Here is a 17,648-nt window from a genome sequence, read left to right on the forward strand (position 1 = left end):
ACATACATTCCTTTAATTTTAGTCTAATTAATTTCTAATTTCTGCTTTTTATAACTCAAACATTAGGTATAATTTCCTATAAATGAGGTATATTGAACATAAATTCCCAATAACCCAATATAATATCACAATTAATAACTGTTAAACTAAAGTTAAATGTTCTGTATTTATATAGCGCTTTTCCAGTCTTAACAACTGCTCAAAGCGCTTTTACATCTACAGGAAACATTCACCATTCACACACATTCATACACTGTGGCCGGGGCTGCCGTACAAGGTGCCACCTGCTCATCAGATAAACATTCACACACAGATGCGCAGCACCGGGAGCAACTCAGGGTTCAGTGTCTTGCCCAAGGACACTTCGACAATGACTGCAGGGGCGGGGATCAAACCACCAACCTCCCGATTGGCAGGCAACCGCTCTACCACTGAGCCACAGCCTCCCCAAGTTAGTGTTACGTAGTGTTAAAAAATTTCAAAAAATGAAAAATTTTGAAAAAAAAAGTATCAAAAGTGATGAAAAAAGTAAGAAAAAGTTAAAAACATCGATAAAAAACATCAACAAAAGTGTTGATTTTGCCGGGAAGACAACACAAGGGTTAATCATTGCTTTACCTAACTCAAATCAGATGGTGGAGGCGTTAACCTTTCTGCTAAACCAATCAGAATCATTACACAAATGACAAGGGCCAATCACAGAGTCACAACCCTGCCTAAAATCTGTTTCTCCCTGTGCATTCAGCTGTCGTTTGCAGGCAAGAGTGCTACCCTCCACCTCCACTTCCACTTCCACCTCCACCTCCAGTCATCTACTCCAGCTGGCCGGTCCGGCGCTTCTTTCGGTCTGGTCTTCGGGCTCCTTCGTTGCCACCACCGGTTACTAGATTCCATTGAGTGGTCTGATGGTTTTCTACCCCTATATAGATATATACGAAATATTTGTATAGCGCCTAAGACTTTGCACATTTTATTTGACCTGTGTGTACAAAAAAATGTATTTGCATTTATGCAAACATGTCTCTCCTGATATAAATGATTTTTGAATTTTTACAACATAGATTTTGTTATCCTATAGACTGTAAAAAAATGCCAGGCACTACATGTTGTGTCAGGTACCAGTGATACAATCCAAGAAGTCCGGTCCAAGGAATAACAGATCCTGACAAAGTGATGATTTAACAACTCTGGCAATATTTGACAGCCACAGAATCAGTGTATATCCTGTAGATCACAAGTTACAAACAGTAGTCATTTGTCTTTTTTTGTCAGAAACACTTCTTTTATTGCGGGATCCAATCTAAGGTTTCAGAACTGCAACATAATAGAGCTTCTGGTGAGATTGTTTTGTCCACTGTTGTTTGCAAGGCAAAGAATGGCCTTCCAGTCTCAACAATAAACACCAGTTGCCTTTGTGACATCTCAAGTAAAACACTGCCACTGAAGGACGCAAGAGGTTCCCAAAGTCATGTACTTTAACAATATAAAACTGTCAATGTGTCTAATTTATGTTCTTAGAAAACCTGCATTTTTATCTTTCATGGCCTTCATTGGGGTGTCAAAGCTTGAAAGCTACTGTTGTGGCAGAGACACGGCCATACAGTCTATAATAATTGAGTTCCACTTTGAGAAAGAATTCATATTAAAAATGATATCAATAAAACACTTGTACATTAAATCAAATCAGCATTGTTAGATCTGCCAAGCAATGTTTGAGAGAAGACAGGTGGTGAGAAGAGAATACATCCAGTGACAGGGAAAACAGACATTAAAAGAAATATAGATTAAAGACAGAAAGATAGAGAGGAAGATGGACAAAATAATATAGCTAGGCACTGTCCTAAATGGCAGCCAGCAGTCAAGTAATTATATTTGAGCAGCCAACTGATTTCTCTTTGTGGTGTGTGTGTACTTTCTCTTGTGTGTGTGAATGGGTGCTCGCCAGCGTGTTTCTCATCTCATCTGTGTGAAGATATGAATATTAACGACCCTATTAGCAGGCACAGATGCCAGACTGGTGCTTTGGTTGGAGTAACATCGGGTTATATTGAAAGCAAGTGAAATAATGTGAAATATTGTCTTAGTGTGAGAGCAAAGAATAACTGATTTTAAATATTCTTCTATCTGCGGGAGTCATCACCGAGTTCACATTGCTGAGGTGGAGCTTATTATTCATTCCTATCAACTTGTGATTCTTTAAATTTGAGTGTGTCAGTCCAACTGAGTTAGCTTAATCAAAGATGAAGTCTCTAAAAAAATGAAACCATTAGAAAGTGATTTTAGCTTCAATTCAGGCTTACAAGCAATGAGGAGCATTTGCAGTAGTCCCATTTTTTATTTGACTGAACTGCTGCTCAAGCCAGAGAGGAAATATTGTTGAGGAATCATGCTTTTTCTTTCTGTGTAACAAGATTTAGTTTGGTAGTGAAAGGGTTCAGAGAGAATTGAATGTTAACAATTAAAGTGCTCATGTTATGCTCATTTTCAAGTTCAGAATTGTATTTAGAGGTTGTACCAGAATAGGTTTATGTTGTTTAATTTTCAGAAAACACCATACATTTGTTGTACTACACTGTACTACAGCTCCTCTTTTCACCCTGTGTGTTGAGCTCTCTGTTTTAGCTACAGAGGGAGGCAGCTCAATTCTGTAGTATCTTTGTTGGGAGTAGCACATGTGCAGTAAGTACTGCTAGCATGTCAATTGCAGAGTATGAGGGATTGCCATGCTAGCAGCCAGGCGTGCATTATACCGTGTTGTTTTACAAAGATGCACATTCGTCACGGAAGTAAAGGCTGGACTACAATTGAGCTATTTGGAGCAGTTTCAAAGTTTTTTCTTTGAAAGATGGTAAGTCCCTTTAGGGTGGACGTTGGGCTTTTTCACGTTGTAAACCAATAACGTGCACAAAAAAACATAACACAATAAAGGAAAGGGGAAAAGCCAAAAAGCATAATATATGAGCAATTTAAATAATTAAAAGGTAATACAAACTATATCTGATGTGATTTGTATTGTGTTACCGGTATGCCCGCAAATGTTTATCCTTAGACTACTTCCACCTGATTTGAGCCTGTCAAGTATTTAAAAAGAGTTCACTACTGGCTAAACACTGTATTGCAGTTACAAGGAAAAACACTGAGACTCCAACAGTTAGTTACTGGTTAGCAGTGTTACCAGATACTTTACAGATTACTTAATTTTAAAAGTAACAAAGATAGATTAAAAGTGACTTTATTTTACATTCAATAGCTGCTGACAACACCCACCTCAACATAAAATGACAACCGGTTTATTGTGAGGCAGCTCAGCATTGACAGTAGTGGGGATCTTGTTTATTATGGCATGAAAGAGAGTGAGTCAATCGTGTTTAAGGGCAGCATTTCCTCTACAATATACTGCTTGACCAACTTCTTCAACTCTCCTCCACTTACTGGTTTTGCACCGAAGTCAAGCTTTTGTTGTTTGGGTGGTAGGGGACCCTTCTGCTCTCTGCTTCGCACCACCTGGGACTTGCTCTGTAAATTTGATTGCGCAATGCTGCAACTCCAAATGTTTCTTCAAATTTGACGTAGTGTTTTTGTAGCTAGATGGCACTTTGTCGACATCAGCACAGAGTGTACAACAAAGCTTAATATTGCCATCTTTAGTTGACACAATCAATCACATCAATCTACATATTATTATGTAGATGTGTGCTAATACCACATATTGTGCTGTTGAGCTAAATCAATGACCAAATCAATTTAACCATTACATACATGTCTGTTACCCTAAACCATTTAACCTCATAATCAAGCCTTAACAATTACAACAGCCTCTTAAAAAGTAAAGAACAGAGATGTCTCCACTTTACTTCAAACTGGACTCACTGAACTGACAACCAGAAATAAATTAAATAAGTTACATTTTTTGGGACTTTATCCATTCAACCTCACATTATTTCATGTTTGCTGATTTCAGACAAGGTTATTTTGTTTTGTCTTGCTAGACTGCTAGGATCATTATTTTGGACATTACTCCATAACTAAGGAATGTTATAGGAATGTAGGAGGATAATGTCCAAATTTTCAATCTCCAGCCGAGGGACACTGATATGTGAATGGTGATTCACAAATCTGGAGAAGGGTACACTCACACACATTGTATGCAATTTCTTCACTTCATGGTCACACTTATGGCTTTGAAAGACACACATGCACAAGGCATACCTCAAAAATCATGTGTAAACACAGAAATGCAGATACGCACATAGACTAACAAAGCACATACACCTACACAGTAACCGTGGATATGTTGGTCAACAAGTGATACTGCTACATATTACAGTTACAGCTGTGTAGGCAGCTATAAGCTCTAATAGTTTACCTACATTTTGCTTTAAATGTGAACAAGATGTTTCAAATATTCAGCAGTTATTTGAATGTCAGCTTTTAATCACATTTCAAAAGACAGTTGTGTACGCTATTTATGGCATGTTTTGGAGTTTTACCACATTCAATCATTATTTGATTTCTACCTTTTAATACATTAAGTCTACTAGTTTTATTCATTTGTTACCATTTTTTAAAAACTTTTTTGTTTTCTCCAGGCCACAATTTTAAAGCATTGTATTTTCTTTTGCAGAGAAAGACCTTTGAATTGGTTACAATCACACACGTAACCACTCAAAACCAATCTAAAATCTAAACAATTACAAATGATTAGGGACTGTTCGTTTTTTTTTTATTTTTTACATTAAACATTGTCTAAGAAAAATTTGACATGTAGGAGTATGTTTAATATTTTCTGTCCTCAAATGAGACTGTACATGAATGTGAGTATAATTCATTGTGATCTACAATGCCTTAACCACATGTTTGTCTTTTACTGTATTTAAAAATGTATCCACATTGAAAACTGAATGACCAGAGCCTACTGAAGGAAGACGTGTTGTATAGAGCGGCGTATTCGGTGCCATTTCATCTGGTTGAGGAAAACAGACTGCGTTGACCACATCAAAAGTTCTCAAAAAAATCAGAATATAATTTTTGGTTCAGCTTTTTCTGCTGAAAGGACAGACCAACTTTTTGCACTTTGTATTTAGAGCTTCAATTCATTGTGGTTGACTTAGTTTCTGCTGTAGTTTGATAGGTGATAGTAGTAATATTAAGTAGTTTTGTGGATTAAATCTATTTTATAAATATTAATCTGAAATAAAATAATGGATCTACTAGAGACTATAGGTAACCACCTTCACAGGTAAAGCATTTTGTTTGTAATTTCACAAAAAGGGTCTTTTAATAGCTGGAACTGGTCCACCAGAAGTCCACCCACAAGCAAAATGTGAGTCCTGTAATAGATGTGTCCTGGTTTTACTGTTACTGTACGTTGACACCGCCACGACGTGAGCGTCTAAACCGGAAGTCATTCATTTTCAATGGAAGTCGGCATCTCTCAACTGCAAGGAGCAACAAATCTGTTGGCGTCAATCAGAAAGTTGACATTTTTCAACTTTATGGTGATGAGCTATGACGCGGTTCAGCGGCAAGCAGTGGCTAATGCCAGCCGCCAATCGGAATATAGACGTCCTTCGCGCTGGCAGATCCCGGAGACACATACAATGTAAACTTTCGTTCCTACCATAACATTCATTCTGAGGACAAGATCATAATCGCCAGTGCTGGGTTACCTATCGTTTACAATATAACGTTGTTTGTACATAGGGACCAGTTAATGTTACCTGCCGGCCACATCGTCTCTAATGGTCCGCTCACAGTGAAGTCCTACACGGGTTACTAGATTAGTCTGGCGGCTGCTCGCTCTGCCTGCTCTACCTGCAGGCCGTTTTATCCCTCACAGACTTTAAGAGGGTTATACAAGCATTTATTACACACCTTGACCATTGTAATGCTGTGTATGTCCTGTAGATGTTAGCCAGGCCTCCCTCTCTTGACTACAACTGGTTCAAAATGCTGCCACTTGTCTCCTTTCTGGAACTCTTAAGCGAGATCACATCACCCCTGTCTTGCCTCTCTTCACTGGCTCCCAGTTAATTTTAGGATTGATTTTAAGATTCTATTGTTGGTTTTTAAAGCCCTTTATAGACTAGCTCCAGTCTATATCACTGATCTGTTGAAGGCACATGCTCCTTCAAGGTCATTAAGGTCTGCGAACCAGTCTCTTCTTGTTGTCCCTAAAACACGGCAGAGGGGATCAAGCTTTCTCAGTCACAGCCCCGAGACTGTGGAATGAATTGCCTCTTCCTGTCAGACTGGCCCCCAGCCTTCTGATTTTTAAATCGCAACTTCAAACACATTTTTATTCCTTAGCTTTTAATCCGGCATGATAACTGTATGTTGTATTTGTCTGGTGTTGTTTTCTATTTATTGTTTCATGTCAATGTACAGCACTTTGTCAACCTGGTGGTTTTAAATGTGCTTTAGAAATAAAGTTTGATTGATTGATTGATACTTTTCTAAAATGAGTGTGGAAACAACAGCGTTGCATGAATAATTGAAATCATTGCTACCAAAGGAGGAAGTGTCAAAAAAAATAAATGGGTTGAAACCCAAATGAACAGCAATACAGAAATAATTAAAGGATTAAAGAGTAGTTGCTCGACACTAAGGACCAATGCAAACGTGATGATAGTGATGATGCTGATGACAAAGTTGACAATGCTGGGCTACGCACGACTGTGATTACTGATGATATTGGTCCAAATTACAGTGTTTCTAATGTTGGTGGTAAAACATGCACATCAGCTTCCTTTTCCAGCCAAAGGTCTTTAAAGTCATCAACCTCCTCTACGTACCTCAACGCAGAGGCTGAAAGGGCCACTCTTCTTGCTATGGCAGCTAGCCTAAAAGAAAAGCATGAACTGGAGGTACAGGAGGAACAAATTTGAAAAAAAGGAGGTGCTTGAATTGCAAAGTCAAATTGCTGCTCACACAGCAAAGGTTACGGTGCTTAAGTACAGAGGTTCTGATGTGCAAAGCTCCAGTGCACGTTCTGATGGAATGAATTCATATCTGAAAAGGTCAAAATACAAATGCTCTCTCAGAGCCTCTGCTATGGAATTCGTTCCACAAAGTTCATTATTTCAATCATCCACCAAAAGGAGGCAGCAAAGCTACAGTGTCAATGGGGGCATGACCTAAGAAAACCAGTGTACAACAAGGTGGAACAAAAGCTCATGCTCTGGACCACAAACCAAGCATGCCTCAACAATCTCAGCAAACCTATCACACCACATATTACACACGGCCATGCTTTCCACACAAGAGTCCATACAGCGTGATGGTATAGTGCAAACCAATATGGAACAAGAAAATCTTCTCACTATTATGCAAAGGCAAAATGACTTAACTGTTTTACTAGTGCAGCAGCAGTCTTCACTATCATTACCCCCAACAGATAGACCAACCTTTGATGGAGACCCTCTTGAGTACAGCACATTCATTAGAGCATTTGAAAATGGAGTGGAAGGAAAGGCTGCTAGAAGTATAGATTGTTTGTACTTTTTAGAGCAGTAAACCAAAGGACAACTAAGGAGCTGGTCAAGAGCTGTAAACACATGCCACCTGAAAGGGGGTATCAAAGAGCTAAGACATTTATTCAGAAACGCTTTGGAAATGAAGAAAGAATAGCCCCAGCTTCCATGGAGAAAGCTCTGGGATGGTCACCAGTGAAAGCAGAAGATGTCAAGGGCTTGCAAGCCTTTGCTTTGTTTCCATGGGTCTGTTGTTACGCAATGGAGGACATTAGCTACATGACAGAGATGAATATGCCATCCAACATGCGTGTTATAGTCTTGAAGAAACCATCTAAACTGAGGGAAAGGTGGCGAGACACTGCCTATGAGTTACAGGAGAGGCACTGACGTCAAGCAGGTTTCTGTGACATTGCCAGTTTCATTGAGAGGCAAGTATCTATTGCCTCTGATCCACTCTTTGGAAACATTCAAGACACATCCATCTTACCACCAAAATATAACGTTGGACATAAAGTCATCAACAGGTTCGCTTCAAGGGAAGGGGAAGCAGTTTTGCTACCTCCGTGGAAGCTCTTAATACTGGAAACAAACATTAAGTGCAAAAAGAGAAAAATGTAACTGATAAGTCAACAAATGTGTCGTGTCTGCTGTGTGATGACGGTCACAGATTGGAGTTGTGCCCCAGAATGGAGAAGAAGCTGCACAGAGAGAAAATTGACTTTCTGAAGGTGAAATGTGTTTGTTTTGGGTGTTTGACTGTTGGACACATGAGCAAAGATTGTCATAGACGCCTGTCTTGCAAGTTGTGTAACCTGAAACATCCTACCTGCCTCCACATCCATTCAAAGGAAAAAGAAATCAAATCAGAGGACACACACCAAGAAACAGGTCATGCAGTTTCTCCTAAGACTTGTGGACACATAGGGGCTGGTGCACAAGACAGTGTTTTGCCAATTGTGCCTTTACAAATCAAGGCTATGACAGGCAGTAAGATGCTAAAAACGTATGCATTATTAGATCCCGGCAGTACAGCCACTTTCTGCTCTGAGCGACTCATGGGGGAACTAAAGGTGAGAGGGAGAAACACCAAGATCCTGTTGAGAACCATGAGCTAAGAAAAGTTTGTCGACAGTCATATCTCAGGACTAGAGGTATTTGTACTCAATAGTAATACTTTCTTTAAATTGGCTGATGTATTTACACAATATGAGATGTCACGACAGGAAGAGTTAAGTGCCTGGCCACATTTACACTCAGTGGAAATTCCTGTCATTGATAATGATGTGAAGCTGTTGATTGGAACCAATGTTTCAAGAGTAATGGATCCATGGGAAGTGGTAAACAGCAAGGATGGAGGACCCTATGCTGTCCTATTGGACCACTGAGAGGAAGCAATGAGACTGGGAGCAGCTATCCTACCATTACAGTCAACCAAATATCTATTGCTAACATAGAGGAACTGCTGGTGAAGCAATACAACCATGACTTTATTGAGAAACCAACAGAGGAAAAGCCAGAAATGTCCAGAGAAGATCTCAAGTTGATAGAAATCATGAACAGTTCAGCTGAACTCAGCAACGGTCATTACTGCATGAGATTACCTTTCAGGGAGGAAAATGTCACCATGCCTATCAACCGTCATGTTGCTGAACAAAGGGCCCTTTGTCTGAAAAGAAAATTTAAGAAAAATGCTACCTTCAAAGAATACACTCACTTTCTCAGGGGTGTCATAAATAAAGGATACGCAAAAAGGTGCCAAAAAATCAACTGAAAGGAAAAGAAGGAAGAGTCTGATACATCCTGCATCATGGCGTGTACCATCCAAAAAAGGGAACCTTGAGGGTAGTATTTGACTGCGGTGCAAGTTTCAAGGGGATGTCGCTCAACAGTCAGCTACTTCAGGGACCCGATTTGACAAGTTCATTGCTTGGAGTTCTGACAAGGTTTTGTCAAGAAGTTGTAGCAGTGATGGCTGATATCCAGGCAATGTATCAACAAGTCAAAGTGACAAAACAGGACATAGATTTTCTTCGCTTCCTGTGGTGGCCAACTGGTGAACTAACACATCTCCCTGAATACAGAATGACTGTTTATCTATTTGGTGCAATATCATCACCCAGCTGCACCAGTTTCGCCCTAAGACAAACTGCTGAGGACAACAGGGCAAAGTTTCTAGTATACGTGACGGACACAATCAAACACAATTTCTATGTGGATGACTGCTTGAAGTCCCTGCCTTCAGTAGCAGAGGCCATGGCCCTGGTGAGAGACCTGACAACTGAATGCAAGTTGGGGGGGGTTTCAGCTGATGAAATGGATTAGCAACAGCAGGTCAGTGTTGGAATCTATTGATGTGGAAAAAAAGAGCTAAGGAAGTGAAACAGTATGTTTGTAAGTAAGTGTATCTCAACCTTGATAATCTCCCTGTTAAAAGAACACTTGGACTGCAATGGTGTGCAGAAACTGACACCTTCAGGTTCAAAATGGCAGTTCAGGAAAGATCACTGACATGTCTGTAATAAGCTCAGTGTACGATCCCATTGGATTTTTGGCACCCTTTACCTTACCCGCCAAGTTGATCTCTGAAAATCTCTGTAGGTTGAGCTGTGGTTGAGATGGTCACATTTCCCCAAACTACCAACTACAGTGGGTGGGGTGGCTAGAAGATCTAAGAAAGCACAACACATTTAGCGTACCAAGATGCGTCAAGCCCAAAGATTTTAGACAGCTCACAAGTGCCCAGCTACATCACTTCTCTGATGCCAGCGAGGACGGTTATGGTACAGTATCGTACTTGACAGGCTGCAGAATGACAAGAAGAAAATTCATCTTGCCTTCATTCTAGGTTGCTAAAAACAGAACTGCAGCTAGAGTTGGAAAGTTCAACCTTTTGGAGTGACAGCACAACTGTGCTAAAGTACATTAGGAATGAAACAAAGCGTTTTCACACCTTTGTGGCCAATAGAATCCCCACAGTAAGAGAAGCCACTGCTATCTCACAATGGAGGTACGTCAATACCAAGCAGAATCCTGTTGATGAGGCTTCACGTGGGGTGAAAATTGAATACCTTCTCACAAGCAGCTGATGGATCCATGACCCAGATTTTCTTCTCAACAATGAAGGGGAATTGCCTGTTGCCTGTCTATCAGCAGTGATGACCCAGAGGTCAAAGGAGAGGCTACAGTAAATGCTGTTGTCATTATAGATTCCCTAAATGTAACAAACACTGTAAACACAGATGCACAGAATGCAACAAACCAGTTGATTACTTATTTCTCTTCATGGAAAAGGCTAAAGACCTCAGTTGCTTGCTTTCTACAGGTGAGAAAGATGTTGTTTCTGTTGAGTCAGAAGAGAAAAGAAATACAAGCTTCTGTGTTCAGCAGTGGGCTTGACATAACTCAACAAAAGAAACAAAGTGGAAAAGGAGATGCAAAGATTCAGAACCACACTGGCAGGTCAAACCATGTCCCCTGAAGATCTTGAAACCGCTGGAAGTGCCATCATTCAGTACTGTCAACTAGACAAGTTCAATGATGAAATAATTGTTTTGAAAGGGGGGGGACATCTGGAGTGAAGAAAAGCAGCCACATTTATCCAGTCATTTTGGCTAAAAACCAACATATCTCCACTCTCACTCTTTGCCACATTCATGAGCAGTTAGGACATTGTGGAAGAAATCACCTGCTTTCTAGACTTCGTGAGCGGTATTGGATCACCAGCGCAAATGCTGCTACTAGAAAGATTCTCTCATTCTGCGTCATTTGTAGACGTTTTAGAGGAATGCTGGGTGACCAAATGATGGCAGATTTGCCAAAAGACAGACTCCAACCTGACCTCCCACCATTCACAAATGTGGTTGTTGACTACTTTGGGCCCTTTGAAGTGAAGAGAGGCCGCAGTTTCATACAACGCTATGATGTTATCTTCACTTGCATGGCCAGCAGGGCAGTGCATTTGGAAATGGCACATTCATTAGATACCAGTACTTGCATCAATGCACTGCGCAGATTTATATCCAGAAGAGGCCAGGTATCGCACCTTAGATCAGACAACGGAACTAACTTCGTAGGAACAGAACTTGAGGTGAGAGAGGCTCTGTCTGCTCTTAATCACCAAAACATTCAAAATGCATTACTTCAGTTAGGAGTGAAATGGAGCTTTAACACTCCTGCTGCATCACATCATGGCGGAACATGGGAACGAATCATTTGCATGGTCAGACAGGTGCTGAACTCAGTCCTTCATCAGCAAAGTGTTAATGATGAGGGGTTACAAACTCTTCTATATGAAGTGGAAGCCATATTAAATGCCTGTTCCTTCACCAAAGTATCAAATGATCCTAACAGTCTGGAACCCTTGACCCCAAATCATATCCTCCTTTTGAAAGGCAAACCTGCACTCCCACCTGGGCTTTTCGAGAAGAGTGATTTGTACACGAAACAAGGTTGGAGGCAAGTTCAGTTCTCATTGGATCTCTTCTGGCACAGATAGTGGTCCAACGGTGGTCCAAGGACAAGAGAAGCTTCCTCACTGGAGACAGTCATTGTGGCGGACTCTACTGTACCTTAGCATCTTGGTTGTTGGGAAGGTATTGCAGACCTTTCCTGACCTACAAGGACTTGTGCGGTCTTTTCAAGTCTAGACCAAATGCAACATTCCATAGAGACCAGTCACAGAGAATTGTCTTCTGCCTGATGTATTGGACATATGTATGTATACATGGACATTATGAACTGAGGGGACACATGTTAGTGGTAAGTTGTATAGGGGTGACGCTCTTCCACCTGCACACCAGGGGGCATAGGCAAGGAAACACAGTGGTTACGGAACGCTATGTGGGGAAGTCACAGGTGAATAGTGAGAGGAAATTACGATTTGGGGAAGCCACACAGTTTTTCAACAGTGCATGCGTGCATGTGTGTATTTTCGTGATGGTTTTTGTCATGTCCTGCCGTTAGCATCGTGTTTACTGTTTTTTGCATACGTATGAGCTCAATTTACATCACTAATGCAAGCAGCAGTGTTTTGTAAGTAATTTTATTCTGCATAAAATAAAGTGTTAACCGCACACCATGGCAGACCTGTTTTTTTTTGCACCATTACGCGTTGGAGACAACTTCAAATTCCCTCAAGTGACTTTTTTGTGGTACGATCGCCACTACATTTACGTTTCCACACTGAGAACTTTAGTGTAATAATTTTACAAAAGTAGGTAGTTTTGTAGGGTACAAGGCTTATTCAAGTAACAGTATACACTGTAATTCACTGAAACATATACTAATTTTTCAATATAACTGTTAAGCACACCATAGCTTTAGCTCAGTAAACCTTAACTACATGTAGCTATCAACAATGTTAACAAAGTGCACATACAAATAACACCGCAAAATATTATTAACAGCGTACATCTTCATATACAATTAACATAAAATGGCAGCTGCTCTCAGTACGAAGCTATCCTTCGCTGTAACAGAGCAGGGGCTCTGCTTGCACACGCATATACCACACTCTGCAAACTTAACTTTAACTTACCCAACATGTTACCAAAACACACCTTAAACACCCTTGACATGTTAGCAAGGTATTACATTTGAAGTAACTCTGTTTTAAACTGGGGAGAGATAATCACAAGAGTGATTCGGTTGTGTTTCCTCAATGAGAAGTGTAATGAGGAAAAGGCCGCGACTTCGCCGGGAACTTGGGTGGAGACCAGAGCAATCGATCTCAGGCTCACAGATTAAGAGCATTTAGTAGATCACAGATTAATACTTTTACCACAAAATAAAGTAATCAATATAACGTTTACACAGTCCTCTCAAAATCTTTTCCCTTTGTACGCTTGACGGATTTGAACTTTTTAACACAATTATGAATTTTATCAATCTCTATGAACTTGTACTAGTAGTAAATGCAAGATCTTTTTACCCTTAGACAAATTAAGATCCTCACATACTATGAACTTACTTACTAATATTTTTAAGTGTATAACAGGCAATGAGTTTTTCCTTTTTTAACCTATCACAGACGGGATTTATTCAATTTGAGAAATTCAACGGTCTCTAAAAAGCTACAGCTCAAATTGTCTGGCTGGCCAAACACCCATCTGCTAGCGATGGGGGGCCAAGACTGAAAAAGCTACATGGAAAAAATATGCACCAAACAAGCCACTTTGAAATTTTGCTGTTTTCATGAACACAAACGTTGGGTGACCTCCCCCCTAGACTAAAACAAGTTAGATGACCCTTCCTCAACAAAGAATAAAAAGACATGACCCTACCCTATTTTCCTCCAGTGGTCCATTCCATAATGGCCAGAACATACTCTTTTTTTTCCCCCCAAGTTTTCGATATGACCAACATTAATAACCCTCGATCTGTATATACTTTAAGTTACCTGCGCAACATACAGGAGAAAGCAATGCTTACAAATGTCTCCTGCAAGCCTTTTCACCTCCCACAGTCTGAGTGTTGCATCCTTTCTGCCTCCCTGCAGGGAAGACAACCCTCCCCTGTGGTGGGATCAAGGTGTGTCTCATGTCTGGTCAATGTGATAACCGCATACCTTGCCCTCAAGTGTACATCAGCAACATGGTGTCATTTGGAAGCTTTAGACACCATCCTCAGAGACATTTTAGGGTCCAAACTTCCTGAACAGCGAGATGACTTGACCGCCCCTTAGTGCAACCTAAAGGTTAACCTTCACTGACGCTTCATTTAGTGCTTTCTTCTTCACTTTACCTGAACTCTTCCAACTGGGCTGTTCAAAATCTCAATAGCTACACTGTCCCACCGTAGCAGCTTGTGCATCGGCTGAGCCAGGACGCGTGGTGTGAACGCCAACCACAGCCTGCCGAGCCAAAATACACGACCTTGCGCTGATCTCTGCTTCCAATCCTGCAGTTTTCCAGCCCTGTGCTCCCACTAGGTGACAGACTGCGGTGACCTCTGCCTCCTTCAGCCTGGATTGCAAGCGGACAAAAGTTCCTAAATGACAACAGCTACAAAGCAAACATTAAGGGTAAAAAGCCTGCAAGTTTGGAACTGGGGAAAAAACGTATTTAGTTTAAATGTGTCTTTACTGTAAAAAGTCTTGGAAGAAATGCTTAAGGGCAGTGGCCTGCTCCCTTTTCATTGTGTAATATAGAAAGAAAGAGATACATCACGCAGCACTTCCTAACCCTAACCCTAATTTTAGAACCATGGCATTATTTTATAACATACTCCTCATAAATCAAAGTGGTCCAAAGGTTTGACTAGCTAACACAGTTATAAGCAGGCATACCTCTCTCTCTCTCTCACACATACACACACACACACACACACAAACACACACAATCTAGAAGCTATTCCTATGAAGAACTCAATGTGCTAATCAATGCTCCACTGCTGAAGTGACAAATATGTTAGATACGTGTCTTTTATTAGATCTGTGGTTATGTAAATTGAAACCGCTTTGTGAAAAGGTATCAAATATTGGTCCATATCCCCTGGTCAACAGTGTGGTTACATGCGCTTCAGTGGTTTTGTCAAGAAACCTAGTTTCATGTCTAGAAGAAGTACAAGATGAAACTCATTGTACCCCAAATAATCCCAGGTCTAAGTTAAACTGAAATATGTATGCATAAATACTCAACATGCAGTGTATTGAGCAATGGTTAATCTAATTTTTGTATGCCACTGTTTAAACAAAGCTCTGACAAATAATCTCAGTGAAATCAGTAGGCCATTTTTGTAGAACCTGACTTCCCAATTTTCACAGACTTTTGCTGTGTCTTGCTTTCTATACATCATCTCATTAGTTGATATTAATACAAATTGCATCCAACTTGAAAAAAGCTCAGAAGCAGAAGCTCAGCTCAGCTCTCTCCACACACACACACACACACACACACACACACACACACACACACACACACTTATCTCTTGCTCAAGGCCATGTTATTTGCAACTAGCACAACACACCCTAATCTCCATCTGAACTGTCCGTGGTTGAGTTGCACTATGGGTAATGTAGGTGCCAGATTTGACAAGGAAGGAAAAAGTGTGGAATAAAAAACAATCTCTAATCCTGCTGCATTCATTTTATTTATTTTTTTACACAGCCAATTGTGAGTCTGACATTTTTTTAAAGATTTTTTTATTTACAATTCCTTGTTATTGATGTCTATTCTCACCATTATTCAGCAGATAACCTTGCCCTTTCACATTACTTCACTGCTGGGCCTTTTTATCACCTGTCAGTCGTCTAGTTACATATCTCATGTTGGCTCTCCAGTTCTAATCCTGCCCAGATAGGGATTTACAGTGGAGGCAATGATTAAGGGGGCTGACCTTCAACATAAGGACCCGGGTTCAAACCACAAGACAGCAGGTGTATGTCCTTTTTGAAGTATCCTTGAGCAAGACAGTGAATCCTCTGCAGCTCCAGGCACACTGTGTGGTAGCTGACGCTGCACTGTGACCTCCCTGTGGAGGGAAAAGCAAAGGACATAGCTTGGGTCTGGGGTCAGTAGACTACTAATAACTAATTTACCACCTAGATACTTAGTTACATCTGTTGTGAAGACACTGATAATTATTTAAATGACGAATCATATTTAGTGGATCCGAGCTAGTTCAATGATTATGGTGAATGGGTGAATGATAGGGTGCACTATTCAGAAAATATCATATTCGATTCAATATCAATTTTCAGGCTCAAGATTTGATTCAAAATTGAATTTCAATTCAAAAACAATTCTCAATAAAAAAAACAATTCAGAGTATGTAGAATGTACTTTTTCCTATTTTTTCGTTTTGTAATGGTGTGTATACTATCACACGCCATAATAAACAAAAAAAATTAAATAAAATTAAGAAAATGTGAAATGATTTTTGTGATTCTAGGAATCAATTTTGAAACTCTAGAGCTTGAATCAATTCATGAATGTGAATCTTTTTTTGCACACTCCTAGTGAATGAGTAAGCATTGTTGTGTTTATCAATAACTCTACTTGATGTGCCCATGAGCAAGGCAAATACTGCTATTTTTCTTTTTCTGTGAAGCTGTTAAATGGCAAAATGTTTAACTTGAATCATCTGTGGTCATACATTACAAGGCAGCCTCGGTTATGAGTGCAATAACTGTGACAGTGTACTGTTTTTGTCTCATACTGCTTAGAAAGAGAGCCTAGAAGCAGACAACCTTCCCTGGATAAAAAAAGGATTTAAATCACCATTGGGTAGCAAGTCCATTTCAATCAACGGTGGGATGCAAAATTAATTGGTATCCTACTCAATCTAAAAAAAAAGTATATATATATACTGGTTTAGCAACTTTAGGTTAAACTGTGCAGGACCAATGGTTTGTCTGTATTAATTATCCTTCCTGGACAGGGCTATCTTTGAGAAAACACCAGCCTGTGCATCTCCTCCATCCGTCCCGCACCACTGATTGCTTTGTTAAAGCCAGTCCATTTTGGAAAAAGAGGTATTAGCAGCTCTTCTTTCATCTTATGTTAGCTGCTAATCAAAAACAAAAAATAAGCTTATTAAAGAAAGCCATAGTAGAAAGGTATCATCCATTTGTGGCTTCCAGCGCAATTGAATGAAAGTAATCACAGCTGAAAAAAATGAAAACAATGGAACTTAAAGTCCCAGAGAGCTTGGCTTTGGATCCTTGGTGTTTATTAAATGTTCATGAGTTTAACAGAAAAACTCAAGTAATCTGCTTTATAATGACAAGGTGGGTGTGGTTTGATCACATTTGATTCAGAGCAAACGGCCAACATAAACAACCCCTCAACTGTTTTCTGTAGGTTTATTACAGTATTAAGAGAACAGGTCTACAGTATATAAAACAAAAAAACATTAACATTATTTTAAAACTCACAAGAAAGCACAATTAAACATCTTTTCTTTTTGCTTGCAGGCTGATAGAAACAACTTTGTGACTTTGTTTGTCCTTTAGAATTGTAGCTAGGTGTGTCTCTATTTGACTGTGATGGAGTCCAACAGGAAAGCAGAAGCCCTGTTGTTGTTTTTTGGAGAGAAGCTGTAATTACCTGTGGGCTTCTCTTTCACTTGATTAAGGAGAAAAAAAATAATCCTGGGGAGCTGAGACTGAAACACACACCAGCAAAGATGCAAAGGATGCACACATACCCACACAAACACACACACACACACACA

The 17,648-nt window shown here is 40.0% G+C and overlaps 1 long non-coding RNA gene across 1 annotated transcript in view; it reads right to left on the minus strand.

Moving 5' to 3' along the window:
• Positions 1-3,394, minus strand: part of LOC116689006 (uncharacterized) — a 7,391-nt gene extending 3,997 nt beyond the window's left edge. Inside the window, exons 1-2 of the long non-coding RNA XR_004331906.1 lie at positions 3,268-3,394; positions 441-443 (exon numbers count right to left, since the gene is read on the minus strand). This is a non-coding gene — a long non-coding RNA (uncharacterized LOC116689006). The remainder of the gene's footprint in view (positions 1-440; positions 444-3,267) is intronic.
• Between the last annotated feature and the right edge of the window lie 14,254 nt (positions 3,395-17,648).

The sequence above is a fragment of the Etheostoma spectabile genome, chromosome 5, assembly GCF_008692095.1.
Source record: "Etheostoma spectabile isolate EspeVRDwgs_2016 chromosome 5, UIUC_Espe_1.0, whole genome shotgun sequence".
Taxonomy (NCBI): domain Eukaryota; kingdom Metazoa; phylum Chordata; class Actinopteri; order Perciformes; family Percidae; genus Etheostoma; species Etheostoma spectabile.